At 31.9% G+C, this 7,564-nt stretch overlaps 1 long non-coding RNA gene across 1 annotated transcript in view; it reads right to left on the minus strand.

The window, feature by feature from the left end:
• LOC127549267 (uncharacterized) overlaps window positions 1-2,399 on the minus strand; it is a 45,366-nt gene extending 42,967 nt beyond the window's left edge. Inside the window, exon 1 of the long non-coding RNA XR_007950546.1 lies at window positions 2,357-2,399. This is a non-coding gene — a long non-coding RNA (uncharacterized LOC127549267). The remainder of the gene's footprint in view (window positions 1-2,356) is intronic.
• Window positions 2,400-7,564: the final 5,165 nt, after the last annotated feature.

Raw genomic sequence — 7,564 nt, forward strand, 5'->3', positions numbered from 1 at the left:
TTCCTTGAGTTCAGTTATCAGCTCTATACAAATGAATCTCTCATATTTGTGTATACACAGAGATATACACATATAATATTATTAGAGCTCAGAAGATATCTACATATCTATATCTGTGTATAAGTATATATTTATGCATATACATATATGTACATTCATATACATATGTATACCTATCTATACAATAATCGATCTCTAATTTCTTGAGCTCCAGTCCTGTTTCACCAATTGCCTTTTGAATACCTTAAAGTTGATATCCTATAGAAATCTCAAACTCAGTATATATAAACAGAACTTGCTGGTTTTTTTCCTTCCATACCTTCTTCTCTATATTTTCCTATACCTGTTAAGGGCATCACTATTTTCCCAGTCAGCCAGAGTTGCAACCTTAAAGAGTCATCCTCAACTATTCACTCTCATTCTCTCCACATATCCAGTCTCCCCACATCTCCACATATCCTTGCTAAATCTTGTTACTTCTCCCTTAACAACATATTTCACCTATGCCATTCTTTTTATTTAGAGGTGTAACCCGAGTTAAACCCTTATCGCAACTTATCTGGACTTTGTAGTAGCCTTCTAGTTGATCTCCCTGATTTCATATCTCTATTCCAATCTACTTCCTAAGTGATTTATCTAAAACAGAGATCAGTCCCTTGTCACTCTTCTATTCAATAAGCTCAATATTCTTTCTCTTCCAGAATAAAATATAAAATTCTTTTTTGGTCATTTAAAGCTTTTCACAACTTGAGCTTTTCCTGTCTTTCCAGTTTTCCTAAACTTGACTTTCTTTCATACATTGTATACTTCAGCCAACTTGACTTACCTGCTGTTCTTTGCACATGACAGACCTTCTCTGGGCTCCCTGATTTAGTACTGCTAGATCCCATACTCTATGCATCTTCAAATTCCATCTCTTAGTTTCTCTAGCTTCCTTAAAGATTAAGCTCAAATCCAATTCAAATCCAAATCCAAAACAAATTAGAGGGGAAAAATGGAAGAAATTACCTTTCAAAGCTTTGAAGTGGGCAAGCTTTCATTATCATATGAATTATTAAAATAATCATAGAAAATAACACAGACAATTTTGATTACACAAAATAAAAAAAATTTTTTTTACAAATCTAGTGCAGTTTAGATTTTTATGATGTGATCTTGCTTTTTAAAATTTTAGTTTATTAAAAAAATAAGATAACAGAAAAATAGAAAAGGAATATCAAAACAAAACAAGAAAGAAAATTGTCATGTGTCCAGCAGAATATCAGAGAGGATTCAAAATCTGTAACAACAAATTACTAGTTAAAGAAAGTTCAAAAATATTGCTGGATATGGTATTTTTGGCTGCAGGCTTAATTCTTTTGATTGTTAGTAGATATGATCCTAAAATCTCTGTTTTTTTTTTTTTTTTTTTTTTTTTTTATTGTGGCTGCTGCTAAATGCTGTACACTTTTAATTGTGGCTCCAGCTGGGCCACAGGTGTTTGCACTTCACACTTGTTTCTCCTGCCTGAGAACTTTTTTCAGATCTTCTTGGGCTATATCCACGCCTAGTTTTTGTGAAGGTGCTATTCATAGCTGAGAAAAATTTCTTTCTTTCCTTTCTGTTGCTATTTAGTATTCTCCAAATGTCTGTTGTTTATAACTTTTCAAAAATTCTGTTCATCTCCTTACCTTCTTTCTATTTTATTTTATTGTTAGGTTAATCTGGGTCTGAGGAATAAAATGAAGTCCCTCCCCCCCCCCATTATAGTTTAATTATTTTCTCCTATAATTCATTCAACTTTTTCTTTAAAAATTTAGATGCTTAGGGCAGCTAGATGGCACAGTGGATAGAGCACCAGCCCTGAAGTCAGGAGGAACTGATTCAAATGTGGTCTCAGATACTTGATACTTCCTGGCTGTGTGATCCTAGGCAAGTCACTTAACCCCAATTGCCTCAGTCAAAAAGAAATTAGATGCTTTGCATTTGATGCAATATTCAGTGTTGAGTTGCATTCACTGTCTATGGCACCTTTTATCAAAATGTAGTTTCTCTGTTTACCTCTTTTAAATAGGTCTGTTTTTGTTTTGTCAGAGATGATGATTACTATCCCACTTTTTAAAAAATCTTGGCTTATAACTAGCATTTGTAATAGTGTATATTATTTCTCTTAACACTGAGAAGTGTAATAGATTCTCCACTATCCCCTTCTTTTGTGTATTCTATGTATATCTATAATTGTATTTCTTCTAAACAACATATTGTTGGTTTCTGTTTTCTACTCCATTTTACTATTCTGTTTTATTACTGAGTTCATTTCTTTCAGGTTCACATTTATGACTGCTAAATATATAGTCAGTTCTTAGCTTTCACTTACCTAGAAAACTGCTAAAAAAGTTGAATGCTGATATAGTGAACCTGTGGGAAATAGGAGATAGGTTTCCATGACCACTAAAAACTGTAATCTTTCATTAGAGAATGTTGAAAATATACTTTATTGCAAATTATTTTTTGTAAGAAAACAATTCTGATATATGTACTTTTCTTAACATAGGAACCTTGGATTAATCCATAAAATGCTGTACACAGAATAAAATTGGTAATATGCAAAACTTTTTTGCTAGTAGTTCCCTAGAATTCTGTGACCTTTTGTGCTACCACCTCAATAAAAAACAACAACACTGATTTCAGATAATATTCACTTTTTAATAACATGTGCAATTTACAGTACCATACTTTCTTCCTTTTTGTGAATGTAATGAATTTTTGATTTGTTAATACTAAATTCATTGCTGATAGAATCTGCAGACATTTCTGCACAAAGTTTATCTAATATTTTAATTTTTTCACTAAGCTTCATCACTGACTGTCATTGCACATTTAGACTTAGATCGCAAAGGACTTGTAATAAGCTTTGGGGGCATAATTGTAGCAAAAAATTTCAGTTTTAAAGGCAAATAATGAAAATATGTACTAATGTGCAGATGTCCTTTATTCTACAATGCCTGTGGGAACTAGATAAGTAAAGCACCTAGTAGAATAGTAGTGTCACTACAAATTTGCATGCATTATACCTGTCATTTTTCTCCTCTCCAATGCATAGCTACCACAATGTATGGTTACCACAGTAAAAGTGAAAATGAGGTTACCAATAAAATTATTTGAATGCTATAAGTCACAAAAGTTAAATGCACAAATGTTAAGTTATTTCCATCTTATTCTCTTACATTTTTCTTTTTCTTTTTCTCCTTGTCTGTAAGTCTTTTTAAACTTCTAATCACTTCCTCATTTAATCTGCCTTTTTTATTTCCCCTATTTTCCTTTAACCTTTTGAATTTCTATACTTAGTTCTGTGCATATATATAGTTTCCCCTTCTTTAACTGGTTCACTTGACAATAATGTGTATGTTGCCCCTCCTACTCACTCTTCCTTCTGCCATATATACTCTTCCTTGTGTCTCATTTATGTGAGAGAATTTTCCTCATTTTTTCTTTTCCTTTCCCCTTCATTCTTCTTCTTTACCTTTTCATTCTTCTTTTGAGATCATTCAAACATAACAGAATCACATTTAGACCCCCTCTAATTAAAGTTCCTGTAAGACCTCTGGTGCTGCTAAAATTTTAATGGGTTGCATATCCTCATAAAAGAATGTAAACAGTTTAACTTTATATAGTATGTAGTAATTCCTTATTCATTTTTAATTTTTTATGCTTTCTTTAAGTCTTGTATTTGAGTGTCAGATTTTTTTATCTCTAGTCTTCATCATTCCTTCATCAGGAATATTTGAAAGTCCTTTTTTCTAAAAATGCATTTTTTTCTTTTTCCTCCGTATGTTTTAATCAGTAGGTAATGGTTGTAATCATGGATCCTCTATTTTCTGGAATGTCATATTCTAATGTCTCTTTTTTAGTGATGACTTCAAAATCTTGCATAATTTTGACTGTTCTCCGACTGTTGTTCCCAAGTGACTCCTTGAATTCTTTTTTTTGGCAGCTTGAAATGTTTTTTCTTTGACCTAAGAGTCAAACTCTGAACTCTGAATTTTGGTTATAATATTCCTAGGAGTTTTCATTTGGGGATTTCTTTCAAGAAGTGATTGGTAAATTCTTTTAATTTCTTTACCTCTGTTTCTAACATATGTGGGCCATTTTCTTTGATTTTTTTAATTGAAATGTGATGTCTAGAATTATTTTTTGTTCATTGCTTTCAAGTGAGGCTGTGATTCTTAAGTCATTGCTCCTTTTTGTTTTCCAGATTGTTTTAACTTTGAGGTTTTACATTTTTTTTTTTTTTTAGTCATTAGAATTTGTTTTTATTATTCCTTGATGTCTCATGGAGTCATTAGCTTTCATTTGGACGTTTATAATTTTCAAGGAGTTATTTTCTTCATTAAAGTTAACTCTTTTACCAAACTTTTAATTCTATTTCCATATCTTTCTTGTATAATGCTCATTTCTTTTCCCTTTTTTCCTCTACTGTTCTTATTTGGTTTTAAAAATGATTTTTAAAAACTCCTAGGAATTATTGTTTAGCTTGTGCCAAATTTGCATTTTTCTCTGAGGCTTTGCTTAGTGATATTTTCAGATTAGGTCTTCTGAGTTGCTGTTTTGAGCTTCTCTGTCATAGTATATCTTTATTATATTTATTATTCCATTTTTGCTCATTCTTCTAATTTATTTCTTAATTTGGGATTTTATGTTATTGTTGGGTTTAGGGCATTACTTGGGGGGGATTCTTGTTTGAGTTTCTGTTCCTTAATGTCTTTCGGCTGCTTTCACTACTCATTCTGGAGGCCTGCTCCCAATATGAATTCAGTGTTCCCAAAGTGATATGGTTTGCGGAGAGGTTTATTTACTCACTTTTTAGTCTGACTTTTAAGTTTCTGACTGAGGTTTGGGTCTGTTGGCTTGTGTAAAATTGAATTTCAATATTCTGTTGCTAAACTCAATCACTGTTAGCCTGCTGGGAGTTTTTGCAGGTTCAGAGCTATTAAATTGCTGACTTTCTTTTGGTCTTGGTCTTACTGCCCTGTTATTTCACAGCATGCTTATTTGTGGGGCTAAAGGATAGAACGAAGGTAAGGATCCCTTTTGATGCTTTTTCTGCCCCCATGCTTTCTGACCTTGCACTCTGTGTCTGCTTTTTTATTTTTTCCCATTCTTCCATTTTGGAATGTTCTCTGCTGCTGCTGCTGCTTCTGCTTATATTCCTAGCCATCCTTAGCCCCAGTTTCTTCATTTTTTCCTCTCTCTGTCTCTCTACACTGCTATTAGCTGGACAAATAACTGACTGGTGACTTTTTCTAGGCTTTCTCTGTCAGAGTTTGGTCTGACACCTTTTCTACATTGTTTTGGAGAAGGCACTGTGGGTGATTTGGCAGAAATGCTTCTTCTCCTTCTGTTTTTTTGACTCTGCCTCTGTAACCTACTTTTGCCCATCTTGAATATTTCCATTAAACTTCAGGTTACTTACTTTAAAACTTTTCGATATTTAATTTCAAATAATTCTGATTAATGCAGTGACTTACTCTAGAAGACTAGTGCTTCAGCATGTTGGCAACTTTCTGAAAGAAGGGATGGAATCAAGGTGCGGAATTAGATATATATGGCAGCATATGAATTTGTTTTGCTTGATTATATTTGCTACAAGGATTATGGTAGGTTTTTTTTTTAATTGCTAGAAACAAGATAGCTATCTATGGTGTTGCAAAAAAAAAAGCAAGAAAAGAAAATCATTGAAGCATTTTTTCAAAAATGCACTGAAGAGAATAAAAAGGAAAATCAGAAGGAAACAGTAAAACAGAACTGCTTTGAAAATAAAATATTTAATTTGTCACATTAAAAAAAAGCTTTGCAATTTTCACATTTGTTTTTATTTTTTGTAAAGTTTACTTAAAATTAAAAGGATTTTTGGGTAGGTATCCATCAATTGAGTAATGGCCAGATTATGGTATATGAATGTAATGCAATATCACTGCATCTTTTAAAAAAGTACAGAGCATTAAGAGAAACATAGTAGTAAAACTTATATGAATTGACATAGAATAGTTAACTACAACCATATAGGCAAAAATTACATTAAGATGAAATTGAATCCTGTGTATTTTTAATTGCCAAACTTGGATCCAGAAAAGAGTTGAAAATATGCTCCTTTTATTGCAAAGTTGGAAGATTGAGTTTGTAATATTGTATATCCTATCAGATGTAGCTAATGTATTACTTTGTTTTACTGAATTCTTTTTTTAAAATTTTTCAATATTTATTAGGTAAAACTAATTGGATAGGGATGGAAAGATTCAGAAATGAATATGATACAAAAACAAATGATATCATTTTTTTAAAAGGTGGGCAATAATTAACTTCGAATTTTTTTCTTCATTTTCAGAAGTATTTCATTTTTCCAAATACACATAAAGATTATTTTCAACATTCATCTTTGTAAGATTTTGAGCTCTAATTTTCTCTCTCTTCTCTCTCACTTGCTTCCTACCCAAGACAGCAAGCCAACTCATATAGATTATAGATGTGCAATCATCTTAAACATATTTCCATGTTAATTGTCTTGTAAAAGAAAAATCAGAACAAAAGGGAAAAACCATGAGGGGAAAAAAAGCAAACAAAAAAATGTGAAAATATTCTGCTTTGATCTGCTTTCATTTTCCATAGTTCTCTCTCTCATTTTGTTTTTTTTCTCAGTTTTTCTTTTCCTTCCTTCTTAATCTGATTTTTCTTGTGCAGGAAGATAACTGTATAATTATGTGTACATATATTGAATTTAACATATATTTCAACATATTTAACATGTATTGGACTACCTGCCAGCTAGGGGAAGGGATGGGGGAAAGTGGGGAAAATTTGCAACAAAAGGTTTTGCAAGAGTCAATGTTGGAAAAATTACCCATGCATATGCTTTGTAAATAAATAAATAAATTAAAAAAAAAGATGAGACTTCCTGACTCCAGGCCCAGCAATTTAATGTACCACCTAGCTGCCCTCTAACAGAGCATAAAATAACTTCTGTATCCGTAATCATTTAACATAGGTATGAATATTCTATTCTGAATATTCTGCAAATCTTTGACTTCTTTAATTTTGTGATCTTTGAATGTTGTTGAAAACTGTTTTTGTATGTATTTTGAATAAAAAGCTACTATTACTTACTCTTCTCACTATTACTAATAAAAATAATTACTTTTTTGAAAAGAAGTGCCCTGATGTTGTTTTAATGGATCTGTTCTTGTCAGATCCTTCTTTAGGAATGCAATGTCACAACAAATCCATGTCCGTTTATCCTATGGAAGCCTTGCTGTCTTGCCTTGCCTTGCCTTGTCTTCTATAAAGCTTCCAGAGAAGGACCACCTTGGGTTCTAGACAATTTGTATGAATCTCTTTTTTTTTCCTAGTAAATTTATTTATTTTTAATAGACATTACCTTGTGAATCATGTTGGGAGAGAAAAATCAGAGTAAAAGGGAAAAACCATGGTAGAGATTAAAAAAAAAAATGATCATAGCATGTGTAGAGATTAAAAAAAAAAATGATCATAGCATGTGTTGATTTACATTCAGTTTCCATAGTTCTTTTTC

This window comes from Antechinus flavipes, chromosome 2, assembly GCF_016432865.1.
Source record: "Antechinus flavipes isolate AdamAnt ecotype Samford, QLD, Australia chromosome 2, AdamAnt_v2, whole genome shotgun sequence".
Taxonomy (NCBI): domain Eukaryota; kingdom Metazoa; phylum Chordata; class Mammalia; order Dasyuromorphia; family Dasyuridae; genus Antechinus; species Antechinus flavipes.